Below are 26,587 nucleotides of genomic sequence, written 5' to 3'. Positions count from 1 at the left end.
CAAGTTTGATGTCAGTTGGGTCACCTAGTTTAAATTTTATGCCTCATTGTATATCCCTCAGGCTTCACTGTTTCTTTTTAAAATAATGCTGTATATGTTTGATTGTTGAAATTGGCAGTCAAGAGCAGGCTTTCATATTTGTACAGATATGCAAATTATTTAAAACAGAGTTTCAAAAACCCTTTGTGTGCATCTTAATTCTTTTTGTCTTTGCAGACATTCATAACGGATAGCCAAATGTGTTCTCAGTTGCAGGAAAACTGGTGCCAAGTTTTTCAACTATAAAAATATTTTTCTGCTTCTGTTGTTTTTCCTGGCTACGCTATTAAAAATTATCCTAGTTCTTCAAGCACATGGCTCATAAAGCAAGGGGACCTAATTAGTCAGTTAGAGGTTAGAATATTGGGTGGGTGGCCTTGGAAGGCATATTTTAAACAAGGTTTTCAACCCAATTTCCTTTGCTCTCCCTTTTTAAAATAAATCTAAATTTTTAAATAAAAAATATGACAAATTTTATTTACTGTGGCAAATTTTATGGTGACTATTCTTTGTACGTTTTCTTTCCCGTCATGTACCTTTGAAAAATGATATATTATTATTTTAATTTATCTTCTTTAATATTTTCTTTTACAAAATATTCCATAGTCCCTGGCTTCACATACAGCTCTCCTGAGGTTTCAAGATAGTCCATCATTAAGAAAATATTTTGTATTTATAATATATGAATTTTTCAAGTGGGTACCATATTACCAGGTGGAAAAAGTAAGACTTTTGAAATTTGCAGTTCTACCTTTAGCAAAGCCAGATAATTTAGTGCAATTAGGGAAGGCAAAGTGTGTTGTATGTTTTCACCAAGGACGTTCTCTGTGGTGACGGGAAGGAGTATTGTACTCCTGTGTCGTATGGTGAAGGGAAAAAAACAAAATGAGGTCACAAATGGCAGAGATGAGATGCAAAGTCTTCCTCTGAGAAATAGCTAGTGGATCAGATAAGCCAAGGCACATTTTCTAGTTGAAAATATATGTTTGGGGACTCAGAAGACTATACCCCAAATAAGGCACTTTGACATGCTGAGTGCTTTAGCTAAAGAAGGTTGGTGACCTCAGAGCAAATTCTCTCTACGTTCCCTCCCCCTGCTCCTGCCACCTTCCTCCCTCAAGGCAAGAACTAGAATCCCTCTCCTTCAAGGCCATGCACAAAATTTGAAATATTACTCTGTCCTTTCTCCACCTTTCTATATAAAGTCTGGCCATAAAGAAATCCTCTGACCTACTTGTCAAGTAAGCAGCCAGGAGACTTTCTTTCCAGAGTGTCCCCACCTGATGCCCAGGAGGGAGGAATGCTCCAGAGAATCCCAGAGGGATCTGGACAGACAGGCCTTTCCGGGTTCCCTGTCTCTTTCCATTGGATCATGCCCTTTTGTCCAAACTCATTTCTATGTGACTGTCCATTCTTTATCAAATCTAAGCATCTACATTTTCTCTGGGTCTTGGGTCTTCATTTCAGAAGGCTCCTGTGTCACATGAAACTTCTATGAGACACATCTACTCTGCTTTTCTCTTGTCTTTTGTTATAGCAGGGCCAGTAGAGATCCTCAGGATGAGGAAGAAAGGAATTTTACCTTTCATCCCTCAAAAATGACTGGAAGAGATGATTGTATATGGAGCTGCTGGTTTCCATTAGTAATTTTATACAAATTATGCCATTCAGTCATGGTTATGGTCTTAAGTACACTCATTGTGATTTCACAGATAATAAAGTTATCTCTTTCTTTCCAACATCCAATCATCTCACAGGCTCTAAAGTTGAAAACTGTCCAAAGCATGTCCAATCCCTTTTTGACCTTAGCAAGGATCTCAAATGTTTATCCCTTTTCTAAAGTGTTTCCTAGTATTTCCAAAGAAGAGTTAGTTGTAATCCTAATTAATTCACCTCAATTAGTGAATGATTGTTAGACTCCTAGCCCAAGGGCTGGGGTTGTGATTCAGTGACAGAGCGACAGAGCGCTTGCCTAGCTTGTGTGAGGCACTGGGTTTGATTCTCAGCACCACATATAAATAAATGAATAACATAAAGGTCTATCGACATTTTTTTAAAATTTTAAAAAATAATCTTAGCTCATAACATCAGCCAAAGTAAACCTTTCCTCTTCATAATTAATTATGTCAGGTATTTTGTTCCGGTGATGAAAAGTTGACTAACACAGAGAGCTTTCAAAACTAACTATGAAATATCACATGCCTCAACATCTTTCATTTTGTATTGATCTTGAGGTGGCCCAGGAATTGGTGATTTTAAAGCTATTCAATAGTCCTAACATGCAACTGGATTGAGAAAGACTGTCCCCTTAACACTGGGCTAGATTTATATCTCAACTCAGAGTTGGGTTGCTATATTTTAAAGAGTTGACAATGATGATATCCTTTAAGGTACTTACATGTGACACATAACGTCTCATACAGCCACAATTACACAAAACTATTGTAGAAGAGAAGAAAAAAACTAAAGAAGGATAATTATGGACAGAGGAAATAGAAGTAGACTGAAAGAATCTAATCTAAATTTGTATCTGTATAAATATATTCTCCAATATTTTTTGATATTTTCTTTATACAAACTTGCTCATTCCCTTCAAAACATTGTATTTGCTCACAAGACTTTTCTTTGTTGTTGTTTTAACCAGTATTTGTACAATTAAATGAACAAATAACATGGAAAACTTTCTTCAGCCCTAAGTATCATGGAGCCTGTGAACCAATCTATTCTCCCAGTGTTTCCTGAATGGAGCCTGTTCTTCTGTTTAACACTGCATCTCTACTCTTTCCCTTAATCTTGGAGGCAGAAGCTTGTCTGTGTGTGTGAGCTGCCGTGGTCACCTCTGCCCTGGTCCACACGCCTCTAAGCAGTGGAAATTCTCTTCCATGTGAGCCCCAAGGTCTAATTCTTTCCTCTGAATCATCTAATTTGTTCCTTTGCAACCTAAGTTCCAAATCCTCTATCCATTTATGACATTGCCCTCTTTCAAATCCTCTGGGGCTTTTTAATTTTGTTGAGGATGGGTTTTAAGACCTGAAATATACTTCAGTGGTCCCCTTTTCCAGAACCTTATCTAATACCTAAGAAAGTACCTCTTGGCTCCATTGGCATGGACATTTTGTTTCTGGATTCACTTTAAATTGTGCCCATGAGTCTCTTTTTCAACATGACTTCTTCTTATAAACTTGGTAATAAAATATAAACCAGGCAACTCCCAAGGCACAGGGGGTTGAATGTGGAAGGCCTACCCCACCCAACTCCAGTGTGGGAAGCCTGACCTGCTTATGGATTGCATGCATCTAATGCCTGCAAAAGCAAACAAAAACAAGACAGAAGGAAAAGGAAAAACAAAAACAAGTAAGATTTTAACTCTTTTTGCCTAAGAGCAGGTTTTATTTGAAACTTAATCCATCACTTAAAAGATTTTCTATATCAAAGTAATTCGTGCATTTGTTACAGATTTTGGAAGAGAGTTTACCTGACTCCTTGCCCTCTGCCTTCCTTCTTTTATATACTGCATGCATTAATTGTTCAATAATGGATCTTTTAATTGTATCAATCTTTCCTTACCGCACAGTCAAGGAGGGAAGCTTAAGACAACATCCATCCTCAGTCTACTTCCTGGAGTTCTGTAATTTGGAGGAGTTTCTCCATATTCAGCTCTGCACAGCAAGAACTTAATGGTTCTCCATCTGGAGTGATATTCCCAGGGATTTGGACACTGAGTTTGGAAATTTTTCTTCTCATGGTTCAATTTTATATTTTATGTGCCTATGTGTGTGTTTTTCCCTTTAGGACTTACACAGCCATTTGTGGGTCAGAGATGTGTGTCTTAGGCCATGCAGAACATCTACACAGAAGGAGTTGCAAAGTTAGCAAGGTATTCCCTCACCTGGGAGTAAACTCACTTCATTATATATTTCACAGCGGAGTTCCAATATTATATTAAATTTGATACAAGTACCTTATAAAGCTCATATATTCACTTGGTTTAAATAAATATTGCCATAATCATTTTTATAGTTTTTCTACAGATCATCACAGTCCTCCAGAACTTTATTAAATATTAAAAAGAAGGACAACAGCAAAGCGAAAACAAGGTTGCTTGGATGTAAAATATAATAGGATGTAAAATATAATTTCAATTTTTTACAAGACCTCCTGTTTACCTGTGGCAAAGTGCCACTTCATAATGAGGAAGAGAACTCTTGGGAATGCAAATAAAATATTTTAATTTACATCTTGATGTCTAATTCCATGTTTGAAATTTCCACTTAGTGCACTGACCAAAGATTTTGGAGTTGCTGTTGTTGCATACATCTGAAAGAGAAGGTCTTCTAGCAATCCCAAAGTCAGTGTGTTTCCATGTGAGTTATTTGTTCTCTGCCTATGACTTAGAGAAATATAAAAAATTCGCCAGGGTCATAAGACAAGTTATGTGTTTAGCTGGATGGTGGGATATCTGAAATTAGACAATAAGTCTGGTTTATCTTTGTTCTAGCCTCAGTTAAAACTTCTGTGTTTGTTTATTGTTAATGTACATAGAGATCTGTCAACTTGAACATTACATACTTATTGTTTCTGGGACTGTGGTGGTTATTGACCCCAGTTCAAGTGTTGTTTTGGAATATTTCTTTTCTCACACTAAATCCAGTTAAAATTGAAATGGAACTTTCCTTTAAAGGACCCTATGTTAGAAAGTTTTCAAGTATTGTTTATCGTTTAAGTATTTGACCTCATCTTTGTGAAACACATTAATGTTCTATTCAAAAAAAAGAATAAGAAATGGTACTTTTTCTGGCTAAGAAAACACCAGGGCTTCTGGGGGAAAGTATGCCACTTGTTTATTTCAAAGTGAGTTATCTGAATCTTAATGTAGCAAAATAAATCAACAAGCACCGTGACACTACTTTAGGCTAATTCAGGGACCTTTGCATCTCTGTTCTTCATTTTGAATGGAAACAAGTTTGATCACAGTTCTCACAGACAATTTATTAAAATTAGGAAATTGTCACGAGGCTTCCAACAGAGGCATTACATTTACTTTTTAAAGTTGTCCTCAATTTAACAATAGATATTTGGATAATTTTTTTATTCTCTTCTTGGGCTCAGCTGGAAGAAATTTTTACCACAAAGGAAGCCTGATTTTATGCATGTTTGACTTAATTCAGAGGGATTTATGAATACCACAGTAGCCTGTTTGGTTTGGCTGTGAATAATGTGAGGCAGATAGCTTTCATTTCTTTTCAAGCTGAAGTATCTGATGTTTTCTTGGTAACTCTTTTTAGTGAAAGAGACCTTTTTTTTTTGTTTTCTTAATATTAGGACTCAAGCATCCAACATCCTTATTTGTTCATTTTTCAGACACTTTCAAAAATATGTGAGGAAAATCTGACTTTTACAAATGCAGGAGCTCAAAAAGTATGAGACAAAAGTGACTGTGTAAGTAAAAAATTTGGTGCAAACTCAGATTTAATATTTTGTTTTATTCCAGGGGATAGCTAAAAGGAAACAGTTGTGGAAATAGACTCTGTCAGAGTAGCACACACTGAGACCCACATGCCAGCTGGCACTGAGCTGCGTGGTTTCATTTAAAACCTGGCTGATCTGGGGTTCTCAAGAAGAGATGGACTTGGATGGATGTGACCTCGTGGGCATTTATTGGCTAGGATTACAACAATATGTATTTGGGTAATTCTCACTTCCTTTTTCACCATCAGTATTTAAATCACTTGGTGATGATAGTGTCATTTCACCCGAAGCTACTGTGTTCACTCTGGTTGGAAGAAATGAACACACTTAAAGTTCATATTCTCACATTCTCTCAGATTTGAAATTGTGGGCAGGACAGAAGAGAATGAGAATGTGTCTTTGCTGAAACACACACATACCAAAGCACTTGATGACACTTGTCATCTGGCGGAGGCTTCTGGAGGACAGACCTTATGTCCAGTTTTGCCTTAGGAGTCATGAAAATTCTGAGGAATATGGAGACAGTTTACACAGGATCCCTTGCTGGACAAAGTCCAATTGCACAAAACGTTGGGACATCCTTTACAAGGATAGCATTCCTCAAATTCTACTTACCTCTCCTCTGAATCCAGAACCAACAGAGAAGGAATTTTTGGTATTTGGTGTTGAGGTAGCAAAATGTTTTCCAGTATAACTTTGAGATCTTCTGGAATCCAATGTTGGAAAAGAACAAAATGGACAGGGGGGAGCACCCCACCCCTGTAATCCCAGCAATTGGGAAGCTGAGGCAGGAGGATATCAAATTTGAGGCCAATCTCAACAACATAGAAAGACTTTGTCTCAAAATAAGAATTAAAAGAGTCGGGGATGTAGCTCGGCGGTAAAGTGCCCCTGGCTTCAATCCCCTACAATGATTTTGTACTTTATACACTTTTTAAATCATCATTCATCCAGAATGAAAGCTAAAAAATTTGTTATGGCGTTGATGACCTTAATTCATCTGACTTAGGATACTTATACATGACTCATTCATGTAAAAGACAGTAACATGATCCTCTGTTAACACACAGGACTGTTGTGTCTTGCTTTAGGTCTGATTGCAAGCTCTTTTACTATACTTAGTACAGATGTTGGACTACTGGTATCATGTATCTTCAGAGCAAAGGTTTATTTTTATGAACTGCTTTTCTTCTGTGTGTGTGATGTGAGCGACAGAATTTGTGTGAATGAAACAACTGCCTGCCACAAACCTTTCTAGTTTTGACACTTTTAATCATGGGAGGGTCCTGTGGAGGAGAACTAACCCACACCCAGTGCTTCTCAAGAAGAATCTAGCATCAATATCATTTCCTTTATATTCCTCTCTAAACACTGGCACTATCCTGAAATCGTCCTTTTTCATGTAAGTGAATTGATCCCTTGAAAAATGAGAAGAAAAAAAAAAAAAACAATATTTTAAGACACATTTGCCTCCATGGATTAAAAAATGTGATTACGGATTTCAAAAGACCAAGCAGCAAACGTGGTACCCGAAAGTTTTCACAGTTGCAGCACGTATGTGAAAACTTGAAAAATCTTGCTTAATGTTATATAAGCAGCAGATTAATAAACAAATCCACAATGTCAGGTACTCCTTTTGATTCTTCCCATAATGAGAAATGTTCCTCTCTAGATGAAAATGTGAACTGTGATGTTAGGAGATAATTATGCTTTATTTTCTGGAGACTCAATTTAATTTCTGGTAAATGAAAACTATATCTTTTGCAAGCAGCACTGAAGCAAGTTGTATTTTAAAACAAAAATTAAGTTAATTTGCTTTATATGCACAGTGTGAGTGTTTACATGTGCCTGATAGTCACTGAAGCACAATGTTTCTTGGGATATTTTCTGAAGACTTAATAAAATGTGAAACTTTCATCTACTATTGAAAACTTAATAAAACTGGGATTCATAGTGGGAAAAATGTCTGAAGTTAATATCTCACCTTCTGTACGTGACATTCAGAGGATGATTATAATTTGTTCTGTGGGTAGTCTGAAATTAATTTTCTTCTTTATTTATTAGATTTCTCTTTCTCACATTGTTTAGATAGAATTCTTTTTTTCCTGGGCTCTTTTATGAATCCAGAAATGATATAGAGTCTGAAAATTTTCAAAATCCTTAGTCAATATTGTTTCTTAGTGAATATTTAGTACCTTTTCAAAAAGAAGAGTAAATCTCCAATACTAAGTAAGCCGTAATATAATTTTTTTTTTCTTATTTCAGAGTCACAATATGTCATTGTTTTCAAAGAAAGACAGTTTTCAAAACAGGATGGTACAAATTTACCTACTTGAAAAAATTGGTGGTTCTCTGAACGGTGGCGGTTAATTATCCCCTTTCAATTTGAGGGGAGGGCAGGTGGGCACTAAGCTGAACAGGTTCTTCCATGGACGGAGCTGAGCTGTGCCCCTAGGTGGTCTTCAGAGCCTGGCAGGAGTACTACGCAGTGCTGATGCCTTCACAAGCCACAGAGTGGCCTTCATTCAATACGGATTCGAAGCCAGCACACCTGACAGGGTAAGTCTCTTGGACAGTGGGCACTGACCAGGAGTCCTCCTTCAATTTCATTAAGGTCACCTAGTCTCTGTTCATATCCCAGTCAGAGTTGCCATTCCCTTAGGACAGAGCTGAAGCCAAGGCATCAGTATCCTCATCTCCAGAATGGCAAAACATTAACCATTCCACAGAATCCATGTAAGGGATGCATGGATATGGTCTCCTAGCAACCAGCAGGCTATTTATTACTACTTTTAATTTTTTGAGTAAAATCAAATAGATTATTTGTGAGCTTACATTTATCCTATTTTTCTTTCTTCATTATGATCAAATATTATAATCACGTCAACATCTTAATTTAAGTACTTTTTCTGTGCAATTGCAACCATGTGCTTTGGGAACAAATTTTGGAAGGACATGAGGGGTAGCTAAAAATTGTTAATGGGTCAAATTTGTGAGTTATGAATAAATAAAGGTATTATTCTCTATTATGCTGGTCTTTGTAACTCTCCTAAATTTTTCTGACTCTGTGCTGAACCAATTTTTTTGTTTTTTTACATGGGGACAATGAAGATAGGAGTCATGTTGTAATTAGCAAATTGACCAGTTGATCTTTGGAAAGATGATCTTCCTTTGTTCAGATATCCCAAATAAGATAAGAAAAAAATTAAGGATGGATTTTCCATATTAACAATAATAGTAATACTCCAGGAGGTTGGAGTCCTTGAGAATTGCATTTGGTGATCTGATGTATTCACATGTGATACAATCACATATTTGTATATTCTAGATACAAATATTGGTAAAGTAGTTCCACTTCTATTAATATCAGTGGGAATGACAAACATAAGGAAAAGAAGGACCAGGTATTCTCTTCTTGAAAGCATATGGGGGTTGTTCCCATGGTTAGGAGTAATCAAGTCATTGGTAGAGGTTGCTGGACAAATTAAGTCTGATTGAATGATGAGGACCTACCTCATCACACCACTAGACATCCTGTGAATAACCACCAAGAGATAGTATCTGTTTTAGTCAGCTTTTTTTGTTGCTGTGACCAAAAGATCTGACAGGAACAATTTTAGAAGGGATGAGTTTATTTCTCCCTCAGAGTTTTAGAGGTCTCAGTCCTTAGAGGATGGATTCCATTGCCCTGGGCTCATCATGGAGGAAGCAGGATGGCAGAGAAAAGCAGCTGGGAACATAGCTCCAGGAAGAAGAGAGAGAGGCAGGGAGGCAGGGAGGAAGAGAGAGAGAGTACACATGCCAGGAGCCCCTTCTCAGGAACAAAACATACCCCAAAGGTAAGACCCCAATGCCTCCACCATCCACACTCTACCTGTGCACAGTTACCACCTAGTTATTTCCCATCAGGGGATTAACACACTGTTTACATTAAGGCTCTCATAACCCAATCATTTCACTCTAACTTTCTTGCATTGTCTCACACGTGAGCTTTTGGGGGATACTGCACATTCAACTCATAACAATATCCAAAAACCTGGCTCTAGAAACACAATTTGAAGTTAATCTATAAGTATTTCAACTGCTACCAAGAAAGTTGAACTACTGTCCATACTAGACAGATGTTAAATTACCATTTACCTGAACCTCTCTCTAGTACATGCAATTCACACCTCCCTCAGGAAAGGTTAACAATGCAATTTTATTGACTGAATGTGTGTGAAAATAGGATTTAAGGTATTCTTTCCATGAAAGTTAATTTCACTGCGTATTATAACTTTAAGAAAAATTCTATAAATACTGATAGGAAAATTAATAAAATAATAGCATAATACTTTTAAAAATTTAAGACTCTATTTCCCAAATGCATTACACAAAACATGATGTGCATTCACTACATTTAGTATTAGTAATGACATCATGTAATATTCAGCATTCTTATCGGAAGTTTGAATTTTGATGGCTGTTATTCAAGAAAACTGCCATAATAGCATTGTTACAAGTTTGCTAGTAAAACTGGATATTACTTTATCCCTCTATATTTTCAGAGTTTTGGTCAATTATTGGATCCTGAACTCCTCTATTACAGAATTACTTGATCATATGTATTTTATGTTTACAGCTTACATACTGCAGTAGAGTAAAAACTGTCCTCCCCAAAGGTATTTCTAGTGTAATCCTCAGAATATGTAATATGTTAGTGTATGTGGCACAAAGAGTTTGGCAAGTTTGATGGTTAATAATCTTGCAATGGGGACATGCTATGAATTGTCCTAAAGGGAGCTGATCTGGTCATAGGTCCTCAGGGAAGTGAAGGAGGTCAGAGGTGAGGGGAACAGGCAAACAGATGAGAGAGGAGGAAGGAGTTGAAGCAATGAGGTCCTACCGCAGGATTACTGACAGCTTCTAGAAACAGAAGACTAGGATGGCATTCTTCATAGAAGATGCTAGGAGGAATGAGACGCACTGAGCCTTGGTTTTACTCCTATAAAATTGATTTCAGACTTCTGCCTTACAAAATTTAAAGAGAATACCTCTCTGCTATTTTAAGCCACCGAGTTTGTAGTCATTTGTCACAGCAAAAAGTGGAGACAAATACACATGCTGAACTGTATTAATATAATGCACATGCTGAACTGTATTAGTATAATGCAGAAATGAGATCAAATTTTAAAACACTAAACAGTAATAAGAACATGCATCCCTTATTCTCTCTTAAGGAGTTGGAAGGGAAGCATTGGAAACTGTTTAATAGACTTCTGCCACATAAACAGCTTTATCAGTGTTTGTGGGATCTAATTGAGAGCAGGCGTAAGAGCTTCCTCTTAAAAACAATCAATTCAAAAATACCCTTTGAGGATTTTAAAGAATATAATTTTACAATAGCACTTATATCCATTACATTCTTACCTCTGTCATATATTTTAAGAATACAAACTATGTTATTCATGGAACTTACCAAAACAAGCACTGGCTTAACCTGTGTGCACATCTGTGGCTTTTAATGAGTGCCTTTGCAATAGAAGAAGTCCTTGAATTTTCTCCTTGTTGAAAGGATGGAACTAATGTACCTAGAAAGTTCCTGACCACAGTCAGATCTCATCCTTCTCTAGCCTTTGTGTCACGAATAGCACAGGATTTGTAAAATCACATGCCATGAATTGAAATAGTGCAACTCACCTTAGGAGATAATACCCCTGCACAGTGCTGTTCCTCAAACCACCGCTTTATAGCCTTGTGAACTTAACCAACATAATGAGTCTCCTTTTGGCTTGAGGAGCATTACTTTATGTTATTGTAACAACTACAAGTTCAAATTCTTGGAGGCTTTTCTTTTATGCGCAATGTTCACTTTTTGCTTTGAGTTCCAGCTGTGAGTGGAATTAGCTTTCGACATAAAGAAAATGGCCTCTGCAGCTGGGGAAGAGGGTTGGGGGCCCCTTGGATCAAGCACAGTCGGTGGAGGGAGAAAACATCATGAATGCCCTTCCACAACTTTGTGTCACGGTAGGAGGCCTTTGAAGAAAGAATCTAAACATTATTCTGCCTTCCCATCTTCTGGTGGAATGGACAGTGTGGCAGTGCTTACAGAAACCTGTCCTCAGGAAAGCGCTGGACTGGTCACCATCTTCCTGTTTAAGAGGGGAGTAGCCTCTCCCCAAAATGTAATCAGATGGCAAGAACATTACTTCCATCCAATTCCCCTACACCCTATATTCTAAACCTGAATAATGGAATGGTGTGCAATTCTAGTGACTCCGGATCACTGGCTTCCACTTCTGGTATTAGAGTATTTTAAAAATCTTATTTTTTGTTATTGAGGTATTTTGAGTGCCCTAAACTCATTGATCAAACTGAAATAAATTTTAATTTTTATTGTATTTAAGAATGTAATATTATTTGTAATTATCTCCAGAAGTATTATGTTCTGCACAACTTTCAAAAATTAAACAACTAACCAATTTGTTGTAACTTGAAAGGAGAATAATACAGAAGCACAATTCATTTTTGCGGTGATTCAATTTTTGTGCTCTCCCATGTGCTCCTTCATTCCTCTTGAGTGCCTGCCCTGGCCATCATTCCAGGCAGTATTATAGTGAAGGCAAAAGACATATCCTGCCCACACGCCCAAAGGACTCTCACTCCCATGGGAGGTCTGAGCAATAAACTAGAAAGCACATATTAATAAGATCATGAGAAGAGAAAGAAAATGGGTAGTGCTTTTGAGGACGGATGATGGTTGATGGAATTGGAAACTGGTCAGAAAAGAATTCCAGATGGAGGCATAGTTGACCAGCCACACAGATGTCTGAGGACAGGGCTTCCTGGCTGAGAAAGCAGCAAGCACCAGTTCTGGAGGCTTATGCATTTGGACATGTGGGGGTACAAAGGGTCGCCTGGACAAAAGGAAGGTAGAGAAGACAGGCAGGTGCTCAATCCAGTGAAGAACAGGGAAAGCGTGCGTCTTGCATTCCTCACAGCACTTGCTATTGGCAAAAGTTCTACATATCTTTTCTGTTTTCCCCCATGTTTTAGTCCTTCGCTTTGGTTGACTAGAGAATCACGAGGCTGTGATAACTTGCTTTTTTACTTCCTGAAGAGCTTCTACAGCATGAGATCCTGCATGATTCTGCCAATTCTAACATGGTTCAGATTTTTGCTCCACTATATTATAATGACAGATTAAAGGAGGGACCTGTTTATTTTCCCCGAGGATCTAATGAACAACTTAACTTACATCAGAACAAAAGAAGGATGCTTTTTAACCTTGTTTGCCTATTTTTTTTTAATTATTCCTTTTTGATCATATCATGAATAGGTTGAGAGTTATATAGCAGAGAAAAAGAGGACCTCTAGCTTCACTTCCTTCTTTGTTAGTGTTACGGTATCTCCCACTATGAGTTGTCATTTCTTACATATCTTGATGTTAAAATTTCCAGTCTGAACGTGATTCCCCAGAGCCCAAGTTCATTCGTCTCATTCTGAGCGACGTGTGATAAATCAAAGCCTTCACCATCCAGGTGTACTAAATCTTGTTTGTGCGACTTTAATGAAATCATCTATTTTATCTCATCACTGGAGGTAAAAACAATTCTCCATATGTTATACACCCTTATCATGACTTCTAAGGTATCGTCATGGTTACATACTGCCTCGTTTACATTTAGAAAGCAGAATGTCAGCTTACTAGAAAATAATTCTAAAAAGGTGTAGAGCTATTTGTCAGACAGTCTCCGCTGCTGTTGAATGAATAATTCCGTCATGGGGAGCAGGCCACTGTGCAGGCACTCACAGAGTCTGCTGTTTTCATAGACATTGATAAATTAATTAGTTCATTTTGTGACTAGGTGACTCTGTTAGAAAGAAAAAAGTATTGCTGGGCTAGCTTGGAATAAACAAAAACATACTACCTTTCTTTGTTCCTTTTTAAAAAAGAATTCTAGGCAAAATGAAAATATCTTAAAAACAGGGCTACTAGTACTGCATAAGGTAAGTATCCTAATTCAGCTGTGCTAAAATCTCAGAAAAGACATTAAGTATATAGCACTCAAATAATAGATCAATTAACAGTCAGTAAAATGAAAATGCATCTGTATAAATTGATATCATGTGCCAAATAAAGCACCTGACAATTGAGTTTTCTCACTTGTAATTAGTTATAGTATTGTATGGTCATGAACCCTGTCATGACAATGTAGGAGAAAAATATTTTTTAAAAGGATAAAAAAAAAGTATATATATATATATATATATACAGATATAGATATAGATATACAAATATATATGTGCACACATAAACATGCACAAACATACAGAAACACACACATACAAAAGTGCAGCTTGTGGAATGATATCATTTGTTGAATAAACATTTAATTATAATTTCTTTGTAGACTTGCTGCTACAAACATTTATATGAAAGACAATTCAAGGGAGATGATTCCTTCCCAAATATTTCTGATGTAACACTGTTCAGTAAATATTAAGAGTTCAGGGCTCCCATATCATTCTGGCTTTATACTCAGCAGGTTTTATACTTTTACACTCTGTGATGATAAATTTGGATTCATTATTATTGGAAAGATGAAAAAATAACTTCAAAATTCATGAAAACAATGTTAAAAAGGTAAATGCCTTATTTAATACCATGCATATTGTTTTTTTTTAAATTTTAAATCTAATAAAAATGAGAAGCAATTAAAAGGGAATAAGTGAATGATAGTACAGAAACATGAGAGAAATGCAGAGAAAAGGGGAAAATGTCCCAAAGTGATGATTGAAAACATTTCCAACCAGCATAAGCCCTCGCTGGTATTTTCCAGAACTTAGTCTTGGTGGACTTTCTAAGGTACAGAAATTCTTTCCCAGACTACACTTGAGACTTCTGTCTTCTCCTTGGGTGTCTGCATAAGTGACCAATTGGGTATCCATAGGAAATCTCAGTCAAGGAATTCCTGTTTGAGTTGAATGGTATACAAACCCAATAGCATTCATTCATTTCAAAGCACACTCATATTTTGAATTTGATAGCATTAGTGGGAAAGTGTATTATGAACTGCATCAGAACTGACTGGAAGTGCAGGTCAACTGGATGGATCATAGGAGGAAGTCTGTGTGAGACCTCCAGAGCTGCAAACAGCCATGATGTGGGGACTTGGTCAACCACGTGCAGTTGAAAGGGGACCACACACACAAGTCACAGGCAGACTCTAACCCAGGTAAAGGGAGTGCTAGTTAGTTCCACAAGTACTCCACGAATAGATTTACTGTTTCATAGGGAGGGAGTTCAGTAGAAGAATTCAACCAGGATCAGAATCACTGTGTATTGAGGTATCACAAAACAGACCATAGCAAACAATATGCACCACTTGTGATTTTGCATAGTTGATATTCCAGACCTAAGATTCTTCAGACCTAAGATTCTATGATTTTAAGCTGCTTGGTTTCACTAATTTTGCTGTTCATAAAAATCTAAGTATCTTTGAATCAATAGAAAATATGAGCTTGAATTTTTGCTGTATTACATTTGTTATAATAAATATTGGTATAAAATACGCATGAAATACTGCCAGTTATAAAAAAGTCGTTATACAGGCAAGAATTTTTTTTTTTTTTTAGTCAATATAATGATGTTCTACACAAGTAACTCAAATGAAGTAATTTAAGAATAAAATAAGTGTCTCTCACACTATGTTAATATGCCTGGAAATTCTCCTTGACCTTGGTCTTAGGAGTGATTTGTTTGATTTTACTTAAAAGCACAAGGAACAAAACCACAAAAGGCTAAACAGGACTACATGGAGCCAAGCAGCTTCATGCAGAAGAGGAAATGGAACTCAGGGTAAGGACCACCCATGAATGGAAAACAAAGAGTAGTACCACCCCAACTATCTGGTAAGAGGCTAATATGTAAGGCAAGTGCTCTGTGAGTCCCCCTCTGTGGCCTCCAGAATAGTCAAGCTCAGGAGGCACGCAAGCTGGTGGCTGCCTGGGGCTGGAAGGAGGAGGAAAGGGGTATTGCTCAGGACGGGTATGGAGTTTCGGCTTTGCAAGACCAGTAAGTTCCAGAGGTCGGCTGCTCAGCATGGTACCTGCAGCTAATGATATGGTACTGTGTACTTGAAAATGTGCCAAGAAGATAAATGTCTTGTTGGGTTCCTGCTACAAAAACAAACAAACAAAAGGAACACGGAGAACTTTGGGAGATGATGGATGTTGACTGCATATTTATCGTGATGCTATCCTAGGTGTACACATATGTCCAAGTTCATCAAAACCAAGTTAGTAAATGTTACACTTAATTACTAATTTCTGTATATCAATTACTTCCATAAAGTGTAAAAAGTTGCATAAAATTTAATATTCAAATAGAAATAGAGTACTGGTAAAATAAAAAAAAATAAGAAGAAGAAGAATAAAATTGGTAGCCTGCATCCACACCAATATTCCATTTGACTGTTGTAATATACTTCCATCAGTCTCACATTAGGGAACCTGGGCCAAATGTGCAAAGGATCACTCATATTGTTTTCTTACAACTTTATATAAATCTAAGTTTATCTAAACAAAATTTCATAAATAGCTGGAAGAATTTATTCAGTGTCTGGTGGAAAGAAGTTGAAACTATTCAGTCAATATGACTCCATGTACATGGTCAAAGTTTAGCCAGGAAGTTGTCCCCTAAGTGCTTTTTTGAACTAAGTTCGGGTTTTGGTGTCCACCAAGATACTGGCTCAAACGTTCTCCAGTGAGACCTTTCCCTCCCTGTGGAAGCTTGCCATTGTTCACAGTGTCTGAAGTTTCCATTTAAACCACCCTCTGTGAAACCAGTATATATAAGCCAATTCCACAAAGTTAAAATTCAAGGACTTGGTCCCCCTGTGTCCATTTTGAATTCACCCTTAATCCATCATTGTTTAAAGAGGACATTTTATAAGACATTCAGGCTAGGAGTGTGGTTCAGTGGTAGAGTGCTTGCCTAATATAATGAGGCCCAGGATTCCATTCCCAGTATTGCCACAAACAAACAAACAAAACTTTTGCTGGTTGAGGGAATGACACATACCTGTAATCCCAGCTACTGGAGCTGAGGCAGGAAGATCACTAATTCAAAACTAACCTGGATAATTTAGCTGAGATCCTGTCTCAGAATAAAATAAAAAAGTTTAGGGATGTAGTTTAGTGATACGGCAACTCTGGATTCCATCCCCAGTGTGGCAATAAATAAATAAACAAACAAACAAACAAAATAAAAACATTCACAATGGTTTTTTCCTGCAGGTAACTTTTGGCTCAAACACATTAGAAGAGTTGGAATAAAGTATTACATTATATGCTTTCCAACGACTGCTTGTTTGATTTTGAATAAATTTCAATTAAAGCAATTCTAATTCTATTTCTAAAAGGCAAAATATATCTCCCCTTGGAATATTTGAATTCTTTAACACATCTTTCAAGAAAAATTTGATTCACTTTATCATCATTATTTTTACAGATAGTATCTGCATTTATTGTAAGAATACACTTTATTTTTAGTTAAATGTACACAACATTAATTATGCTAGTCAATTTTTAACCATCTAATCAATTAAAATATTTGGTTTCATGTAGATCATGAAGAAGATATGTGACCAAATATTTCACCTCTTCTGCACTTTGTAAACATTGTGAGTCTACCTCCCTGATTTATCTACTTGTGGAACAATCAAAATTTATTATAGAAATAATTTAAAAAATCTATATGGTATGTCCAACACACAAATTGATTAACCTCTCATCTGACAAAACATAAAATAACTCTTCAGGTAAAAGTAGAGAGTCGTTCCTTCTGAAATGTGACAATTAAAAATGTAAATATGATTTGGTTGGGGGCACTGGGACAGGGGACACCCCTCAGATCTGAGTGACGTTTTGATCTTGGAACATGTGCTGAGTGAAAAAAGCTTCTCAGTTAATACTTCTTCTTATAGAGCTTTCTTTTATGTAGATGCCAAATCAATTTTATAGCAGGCTTTTCATCTCTCACTCTGCCAAGGGAAAGAATGTAGTTTAAACTGAACTATCTGTTAAGGAAATGAAATTCTCCCAGAGGGTTTCATGGTCTTAGAAAATTAGTGCCTAAAAATTTGCAGATGTCTCATCTGATTTAAAAAAAAAATCATTTGCAATAAATATAAACAGAAGGATAACATTTCTGCAGTAAACATGCCCTCTCAGGCTCATTTGGATTTTCAGTTTATAATCAAATGACATTTTTAAGAATCCAGTAGAGTATGTTGAATTTACATTGCAGGAATTTGATTTTCTTTTTCTTCCCTGAGAGAATGGTAGGAAAATGATTTAATATTTAATGATTGCACAATTAAGTCCTTTGTGTTTTCTTCAGTGAGTAAACATTTATTTATTATTATAGAAAGCATACACATTTCCGAGTGTGACGTGCTCTGGAGTACAGATTCGCAGTGAGGTTTCCCTTCCTCTGCTACTATAGTTAAGCACTACCTCCTGCACTTCCTCTCCATCTCTGTGTTGAACTTCTGGTGAATCACAGGCACAGCAAGGCTGAGCCTCTGAGTACCGAGGACCGCACCTCTGGTCTCAGCACGATGGGCAGAGGTGGACAGAGTGTGCTCAAGTTCCACTTTGTTCTGCCCTAGTTTTCATACTTGGTAGCGTATATGGATACACAGGATAAGTAAGTCTGGTGTATTTTCTTACATTTTACAAGGTTTTCTAATAGCTTTAAAATATGAGTATTTTGATCTGGTTATTGAATTAGTTTATTAGAGCTGCCAAAACAAACTGTCAGGGATCAGGTGGCTTCATCAACCAAACTGCATTTTCTCAAGGTTCAGAAAACTGGAAGTCCTCATCTAGGTGTGGGCAGGGTGACTCCCCCTTCCCTGGACTCTCATGACCTTTCCTCTGTGAGTATCTGTGTCTTAGTTTCCTCTTCAAATAAGGGCACTAATTGCATTGGATTAGGGTCCACCATTAATGATCTCATTTTGATTTAACTATTTCTTTAAAATCCCTACCTTCAAATACAGTCACCACCTTAGGTAAAGATGATGAGGATTTCAATGCAAGAACTTGGGGCTTAGGGAGCATTGTTCAGTTCAAGCCCGTAACAGTGAAGGCAAGAGGTCCCGTTTTTATAAAGGATTTAGCCTCTTCTATTATTTGTGGAACATGTTTGTGCTTTTAGTAATTGGAAAGATAACTTATAAAAAAAACACACAAGAAAGAACCAAATTTTGAATTAGAATGCATGCAACCTAAGGTCTCACCTAGATATGACCCATTTCATTCCAATACTTAAAATGAAATCCAAATAATTTGCCTTCTCTCCCATGTCAAGTTTATTCATCAGTATCTCTTATTCTTGTTTTTATTTATGTATTTTTTGAGCACACCTTTTCCACAATCTGACCCAAAACGATCAGATACCCAGTCTCCATCTTGTCTTCTGTTCTAAGTCTTTAAAGGAAAAAAAAAAATTGTCACAAAAATTAAACAAAACAAAAAATATCTTTCCTGGTTAATTATTCTTGACTCCATAACCAACTTTTTTGCAGGTGTACCTGCCGTAGTCCAACAGAAACATGATTTTAGTATGAAAAGTTACTGTTTCCCTACTTCAGTCTATTCTGTTTTATGATGGCTATTAATTTGGTTTATGTATGACATCTCCTAAATGGGCTAAAATGTGCTAAAGGGCAATTCCTGTTCTTTTAATGTATGTTGTTCTCAGGGCAGCCTCTGGGATTGTGCGTTGTAAATGAAGGGTGCTTGTTGAATGTTTCTTCACCAACTTCTCAGGCTGCATAATAATCACCCCATTGTGCAATGTGGTTTATGGAGGCTGAATTCCTTCCTTTAGAGTAATGTGTGTGCAACCTTGTTTTACCATATCTAAATTGATCCAGGAAGCATATTTTCCTTGATGTATGCCTCAAGCTAACTGCTATTATGGAAGTCAAATTATTGGTCAGAGATGTTACTTGGACTGCATATCTTACCCACTCTCATATGTATTATGTATAAGACCGCATTTTCTCTTGTAGAGTATGTTACAAGTCAACCTATTGCATGCATTTTGCTTGGATTATCTTTCATGCAGCCATGTAAAATATGCCATAGATTTTAATGTATTTTATATGTAATCTCTTAGTGTTGACATCTATTTTCTTCTTCAAAAATAAATGAAAGGAATGTGTTGCTAAAAGCCAAAGTCATTATATTTTAAGTGCCAAACACTCACCGACATGTGAGTCTAATGCTAATACTGAGTCGATCACTTTGAAAAGTACACTAATGCATGTGGGGTTTCAGAGGAAAACCGATCAGTTTGAAATCTCTGATGAGATTTTGACAGGCTCATTTCTTATCATCAAAGTAATGAAAAAAAACCCAAATATGTGGTGTTGTAGTCTACCCTCATTGAGTTAATTTTAGATTAGAATAGTATTGAATATTAATGAACTCAGGTGTCCACCCAAAATATTTTAGGACAAACATAAAAATGAAAGAAGATAATTTTGTTTGTGAACCTCTCATATTTTTGTTTTATTTTAAAAGATGAGTCAGATGTGCTTTAACATTCAAGTATGAAAAGTTTCAGACATATACCAAGTAAACAATAGTTCAATGGAACCCCATCACCAGATTCAATAATTACCAACATTTTAAATTATGTATTTTAACAAAAAAAAGGGATTCCTCATTTGGATAGGAAATTTAATGGATGCATATTTGACTGCTTTAATTAGTAAGTCATGTTAGTTGCATTAAATAATTATTAAATTTAGTTTGAAATACCATTAATATTTTTTATATCATTGAGAAAATATAGGTATTATCTGATATCATTGAGAAATATAGGTATTTTGTCGTTCACTGTTTCTTAAATTTATAAGAGTTCCTTGATAGAGCAGTTTTAGATTTATATCAAAATTGCATACAATGAATCAAAATGCAGTCTGTAAAAATAAAAAAAAATAAATAAAAAATTGAACAGATCACTGAGATTTCCCATCAACCACTCCCAAGATCACAACCACATACCAGAGTGATTCCTTTGTTCCAAATAATGAAAACAAATTGACACATAGTCTCCGAAGTCCAGAGTTTATTTGAGGGTTCATTCTTGTATAGTCTATGCATTTGGACAAATGAATAAGGACATTTAACTACTGCTTCAGTATCACGGGGAGCACTTTCAATGACCGGAATCTCCTTTGTGCTCCACATATTCATCTCCCTCAACTTAACCCAAACCCTGGGCAACCACTAGTTGCCATGTCTCTACTTTTGCATTTTCAATGATGTCATAGAGTTTAACTCTTAGAGTTTGTATCATTTTCAGATTGACTTTTCTTACCTACCCATACCCATACCCATTTAAGTTCACTCTATGTCTTCTCATGACTTGATAGTTCCCTTCATTTTAACAGTGAATAATATTTAGTTGTTTGAATGCACTGCAGTTTATTATTAATCCCTTTGCTTACTGAAGGACATCTTGGTTACTTCCAAGTTTCACCTTATTCTTTTCATCCATCACATTAGCATGCTATTATGTTTGTTTTTACTTTAACATGCACTGATTTTGCCGGGAGTTGATTCAATGTTTCAATCATACTTCTTAAATTAATTCCATAAATCAGGAGGAATTTTGTCATAAAAAGTAAATCAAGGGGGTTATTGAAATCGTACTATTGTCCCTAGATCTATAAGGTATAAAAGAAGTAGAATTTGTTTTAGCAATAAGGACATAACATGATCAGCCCATACTGTGTGCTGTGTAGTCATTTGTTCACATGCTCAGGCAATAAGGATTGACTGAGTCTGAGTGTCAAGCCCTTCTTTAGTACTGGGGTTACAGTGAGTTATATAGAAAAGTCCTATTGCTAAAAACTGCCTAATGGTAGAAACTGAAGTACCTTCATAAGACACTATGAAAGTAGCTAATGTACAGGACATTGTAGAAAAATTTAGGAGAACACCCAAGATACTCTGGAGCCAGGTCCTATTCAAGAGAGCAAATGGCATTGAGACTGAGACTTGGTAGAAGCATAGGCTAAGCCAGAGGAAGCAGGGGCCTTGTCAGTGGGAGCACAAGACAGGACCTCCTGCAGGGCTGGAAAAGGTAAGTGCCAGCAGGTGTGGGTACACTTTTTAAACTAAGGAACCAAGAGCTATCCTGAGCCTGACGCAGGTCTGTTCTCGCATTTTAAAGTCAGTAAGTAGCAGGTCACATCCTGATCAATATTCACTCTGATTTCATGCAGGAAAATGGACTGAAAGCAGTAAGTCTGCAGGCAGGGAAATGAGTTAGGAAGATATTTCAATTACATAAATGAGGTAGAATGGCCAATTATATTAGGGCAGTAGCAACTAGGTAGAGTGGAAGAAGAAGGGCATGGGGATTATGGAGTTCTTTCTCTCACTATTTTACTAAAATTGGAATGACAACCCAGTAAAGGTGATTCACTTACCCAAAATCAGATTACAGACTTGAGTTTTCCTGATTCACAGTCTAGGACTTTCAGTTTCACAGTGCTCCTTTTAAAGAAAAATCAACCAAAAACAACAAAAAAACTAACTTTGTAGCTTAAAGACTACCTTTTGTGTGACAGAAATATAGTATTCCAATCAGGATGTGCTGCTTTACGTATTATGCATCATTTCCTATACTCTGACCCAATGCCTCTTCCAGACTGCCGCCGTCTTGCTCTGAGCTTCTCCACTGTCAACTGTTCTTTGAGCAGTTATAGGCATCAAAAAGGGAAGCTGAGGTCACCAGATTACTTACTGTTTTAATGTTCCCTAAATAATGAAAATCGGCATATTCAAATGCCTTGTACATAAAAATTTGTTGTCATGTATATGATATTCCTATTCTCTAGTTTTTATTAAAAGATGTTTTCCAACGTAATATATACAAAAATGATTTTAAGATGTAAGTTTGATTGTTTTTGGCATATCATTTATGTTGAAAGACCTTAGAATAAATGGCAGCATTCAGAAATAACAAGTTATATTCCCTCTAAATTATTTTCCTTAAATTAGTCATTTAGGTTGATTTGGAAAGCTGAACCTACATGACAAGGATATACCGGGTTGGCTTAGCCCATTCCAACCAGCCATCAGTTCAGGGAAAAGAGAAGCCAAATGCAAACTAATTTCAAGCCAATGGCCATGATCAACAAGAGCTTCAACCTCTCTTTGTGTGGCTGACTTAAAATTTTATTTAGGATCCATAGCTTAGATGAGAAAATGGGATCCAGTTCCTTCATTTAGTTTTACCTCAAGTATTTATTTAAAGGAATAAATCAGGTTTCTTTTTAGCTACCTCTATTTGTAATTCCCACCCTTGAAAGAGCTCCACTTCCACAGAAAACCAGGCATAGGACTTACTGAAAGTGAAAAATGTGGGAAGTCTACAAAGTCTATCATACTTAAGTTCCGGATAAACTTTAAAAATTTCTGGAAGGCTCATATTCTTTTGTGAAGAATGTAGGCATTTGAGGGATTTTGGTGTTGTGGATTTTTTTTTTTTTCCTTTCCTTTTCCTGTTTTTCATTTTTGGTGGGGGTGCAGAGGGGAGCTTCCAAAAGGAGATCAATTGTGACTTTACAAATTCAGAGGTGAGAAATCTTTCCGTATGCCAGGTTCACCACAGTTTTCTGTTGGTATTAATTCTGGGTAAACAGAATGGAAGGAGCACAATAGGAAACCTGCAATTGTTTACTCCAGAACACTGCAATCAGAAATTACCCTCTCTCAAGTTAAAAGTCAGCATTCGGTTCTTCAAAGCAGCACATGCAGATTTAACCACAGGACTGCTGTTAACGTCAATGGTTGCCACAGAGCAGACTTCCCAACTTTTATCCAACACATATCCTGTGATTCTTGAACAATCACATATTATAATTAATGTCCTCTGAATGACATTTTTAAAAAGGAGAAAGAGGATCAATTATTATTTCAGTTGCATTTATATCCGTTGCAGAATTGCTTCTTCCTTCCTTCTGATTGCACGGTGTGCATGACGTACGTCTTCACACTGCCTTCACGTCATGCATACCCAAAACACTGGGCCTCATTACTTTAATGCTCCTATATCCCTACCTATGTCCCCCACTGGACTATCTGAAGGGCTTTACAATTGGGACTGCATCTTATTCCTGACCGTAGCACAGAGGCCCCTATGAGGGATGATGAGCAGCTCGTTTTTATTGAACAGTGTGTTCAGCTCTGAGTGGACTGTGAAGCAATTGCCTCAATGACCACATCCCTAAATGTGTGTTAAGGTCATAGTTTGGCTGTGCATCTTCCCATGATACTAAATCTGTAGAAGTCAAATTGTCACTAGAACATTCCAATAGCGTCACTGAAGCACAGAGCACTCTGGGGTCTCTATCCTGAAGTGGCACCTTCAGGAACAGTTTAAACAGAACAAAATGCAGAAAAAAATACTTGCCGTGTGGCCTTAAGATGTGTTCATGACCTTAAATAGGCAAAGATTTGGTAAGAAAATATTGCTGTGCATTTAATCAGATTTCTTGGAATCTAATTTTCCAAATTATAAGGACTATACTACAGGACAATTTTTTCTCTTTACCCTGCTGATCTCCTTTCCAGTGGCACAGAATATTATGAGGCCATTCCCCCAGGACATTTCTTTCCTTCCATCACAGGCCACTGAAATTGATTATGTAGTGTCCTTAAATTCCTCATGTCCCTGTTTGTGATTCTAAAATTGTATTTATTGCAATTCCTTCCATACCCATGTGTATTCATTTCCTGTTGCAGCTATAATGAATTAAAACAACACAAATATATTCTTTTGCTGTTTTGGAGGCAGCAAATCTGAAATCAATCCCAGAGGGCTAAAGGGAAGGGCTGGTTCCCTCTGGAGTCTCTAGAAGAAAATCTGTCCCCTTGCCTCCTGGAGGTCACCTGCATTCCTTGACTCATAACCAAGAATGCCCGCAGGTCAGTCTTAGGACCTTATGCCGTGTGCTCATTTTCTGCTTCTTCCATTGACATCTTGACTCTCTTCTCAGGGCCCTTGTGAATACGTTTTAGGTCCATCTGGAGATGACCCAGGATGATCTGACTCCATCTCAAGATCTTTAACTTGCTCACATTTGCAAAAAAAGAAAAAAAAAAATCTCTGTTGCCATGTAAGGTAACATTCACAACTTCCAGGTATTAGGAAGGGACTGTCTTCAAAGGGATATTTGACCTAATACAGCATGGCTTCAAAAACAAGACAAGTTGAAACACTCTCCCCCAACAAGGAACAAAACCCGTCAGCTCCACTAGAGGATGCTGTAACAACAGCTACTACCTTGGAAACAGGACCTACCTCTGGGTTTCCTCCATTATTTATCTACTTTAAGACCCTTACATGAAGATTAAGAGAGAGTTCAGTAAATTACTGTAAGATCCAAATTACAGTGTAGTAACTACCACCAAATGACCAAACTCAAGGTTACGAGATGGTGAAAATACCGATTCCTGCCCTAGGCAAAATCTCTTTGGTTGACCCAGTCAATTCTCTTCTCTCTGCTCCATGCTGACCCTATCCATCCTCTAAGCAAGACCCAATGCTATGTAATAGAAGAAAGGCTCTTTCTTTTCTGAATTGTAGAAACCATCATAACTGTTTAACTCCAAACATTATATGGTTTTTGCAATTCCCCAAAAATCCTATGAATTCAAGCATTTTAATTAAATTTTAAGTATAAGGAAAAAGTCAATTGACAAGAATTTATATACAACTAAACTTTGTGCTGGACACTGCCCAGGTCTTTTAATACCAATCTTTTGAAACTCTCTTTGATCTTTTTCTCTCTATGAGTTTCTTTCCCTTTTCTGTTTTTTTCTTTTTTTCACAATAACAAACTCCTTAGAAATATTGAAGGCAAAAGCCATTCTCCTTTCTTGTGTATTTTTTTTTTTTTTTTTTTTTTGCAGATTATCGCTGGTCAAAGCAATGATTCTCATTTTTATTTAATATACATAGAAAGAGTTTTATCTGTAGCACATTTATCCAGCCAACCATCAATTCATTCAGTAATAACAGATATCACTTACTGGGTTTTCCCTGTGACGTGTGGTGAACTAGCTCTGCATTCACATTATCTGATAACACATGTCTGTCAAGAGAGAATTTTGTGAACAGTGTGATGAGAGGTCTTTTAGTGGAGACGGGGAAAGGCGGCTTGCAATCTAGAACAGAAACTGTACTATAAGACAAATTTCAATAACATTTCACCAAGGTTTGTGGAGGCACAAAAGAAGACATCAGATTATATCTGAGGAAAGAGAAGTGATGTTTAGATAGAACTTTTTTGATGCAAGGAAGAGATATTAGAGAATCATAAAAATTTCCAACACCATGTATATACAAGTGGACAGGATTAATTGTCCTATTTACCTGATCTGTTTTGAAGGTTCTGTTGTCTGATTGTTGAAGGTCACCAAATATGGTAAATATAGCCAATTAGGTATAGATATCATAAAAGATAACTTCTGTGTGTCTTAACATAATTAATCTGAAGACAAATTTCCACATCACAAGCACTGTTGAGAAGAGTAAGTTAGATATCTTTGCACCCAGGTCATCTGGGTTCTCCAGGCATCTCCTGGAATTCCACCTATCCTCCAAGGACCCTTCTCATTTTAAACCACTTCTTGATTTTTTTTTTTTTTCCTGTTGAGTTTGTCTTGCACTGAATACTGATGGTAGTATCTAGGCACCGCTCTTGCGGTTTTTGTCCTGGTTGGAGGTCTCTAAATATATTATTTTTATCTGCCATGCAAGAGTCTCTAATCTCCTAACAGTATGGCCAGGATCATTGTTATCTTTTCCACCGGCAGAACCTTGCTCCTGGCTATTTTTCAACATTAGAAATAATAATAAGTTGGACATACTTATTGTCAGGGATCAGAGAACGAGGAGGCTATGGAGAGAAACATGTTGACGTATTGGTGGCAGGTGAGACTTATGAAGAAAAAAAAAAAAATACTCCTTATTTTGGCAAAATCCACTTTGATCTGTGTC

This window comes from Sciurus carolinensis, chromosome 5 (assembly GCF_902686445.1).
Source record: "Sciurus carolinensis chromosome 5, mSciCar1.2, whole genome shotgun sequence".
NCBI classification, from domain to species: domain Eukaryota; kingdom Metazoa; phylum Chordata; class Mammalia; order Rodentia; family Sciuridae; genus Sciurus; species Sciurus carolinensis.
The sequence above is the reverse complement of the archived record's forward strand: the minus strand, read 5'-3'. Positions refer to the sequence as shown.